The sequence below is a fragment of the Bison bison genome, unplaced genomic scaffold, assembly GCF_000754665.1.
Source record: "Bison bison bison isolate TAMUID 2011002044 unplaced genomic scaffold, Bison_UMD1.0 scf7180017864224, whole genome shotgun sequence".
Classification (NCBI taxonomy): domain Eukaryota; kingdom Metazoa; phylum Chordata; class Mammalia; order Artiodactyla; family Bovidae; genus Bison; species Bison bison.
The window spans coordinates 6,125,621-6,126,817 of record NW_011494796.1 but is presented as its reverse complement, the minus strand read 5'-3'; the positions used below and the strand labels follow the sequence as shown (position 1 = coordinate 6,126,817).

Genomic DNA, 1,197 nt, shown 5'->3' with positions numbered 1-1,197 from the left:
ATTGCTGTTTTATATATATATATATCACCTCCCTCTTGAGTCTCCCTGCACTGCCCGCCCCCCCGCCGCCCACCGCCACCGCCACCGCCCTCACACCCCACTAGGTCTCACAGAGCACCAGGCTGGGCTCCCTGTGTTATAGAGCATCTTCCCACTGGCTCTGTTTTACACATGGTGGTGTATATATGTCAATACTATCCCAGTTCATCCCGCCCTCTCCTTACCCCACTGTGTTCACAAGTCAGTTTTCTACGTCTGCATCTCCATTCCTTCCCTGTGAACAGGTTTATCAGCATAGTTTTTCTAGATTCTTACATATGCTTTAATATAGTATGTTTGTTTTTCTCTTTCCCACTTCATTCTGTGTGACAGGCTCGAGGTTCATCCACTTTAATACAACTGACTCAAGTCCATTCCTTTTTATGGCTGAGTAATATTCCACTGTATATGCGTACCACAACTTCTTTATCTATTCATCTGTTAGTGGACATCTAGATTGCTCCCGTGTCCTAGCTGTGGTGTACAGGCCACAGTGAACATTGGGGTTCATGTGTCTTTTTGAATTGTGGTTTTCTAAGCATCTGAATGCAGAGTTCCGAAGAATAGCAAGAAGAGATAAGAAAGACTTCCTCAGTGATCAATGCAAAGAAATAGAGGAAAACAACAGAATGGGAAAGACTAGAGATCTCTTCAAGAAAATCAGAGATACCAAGGGAACATTTCATGCAAAGATGGGCTCGATAAAGGACAGAAATGGTATGGACCTAACAGAAGCAGAAGATATTAAGAAGAGATGGCAAGAATACACAGAAGAACTGTACAAAAAAGATGTTCACGACCCAGACAATCACGATGGTGTGATCACTCATCTAGAGCCAGACATCCTGGAATGTGAAGTCAAGTGGGCCTTAGAAAGCATCACTACAAACAAAGCTAGTGGAGGTGATGGAATTCCAGTTGAGCTCTTTCAAATCCTGAAAGATGATGCTGTGAAAGTGCTGCACTCAATATGCCAGCAAATTTGGAAAACTCAGCAGTGGCCACAGGACTGTCAGTTTTCATTCCAATCCCAAAGAAAGGCAGTGCCAAAGAATGCTCAAACTACCACACAATTGCACTTATCTCACATGCTAGTAAAGTAATGCTCAAAATTCTCTAAGCCAGGCTTCAGCAATACATGAACCGTGAACTTCCTGA

At 43.4% G+C, this 1,197-nt stretch overlaps 1 protein-coding gene across 1 annotated transcript in view; it reads left to right on the top strand.

Moving 5' to 3' along the window:
* Positions 1-1,197, top strand: part of PGPEP1L (pyroglutamyl-peptidase I-like) — a 71,102-nt gene that overhangs the window by 59,909 nt on the left and 9,996 nt on the right. The gene's annotated exons all lie outside the window — the stretch shown is intronic.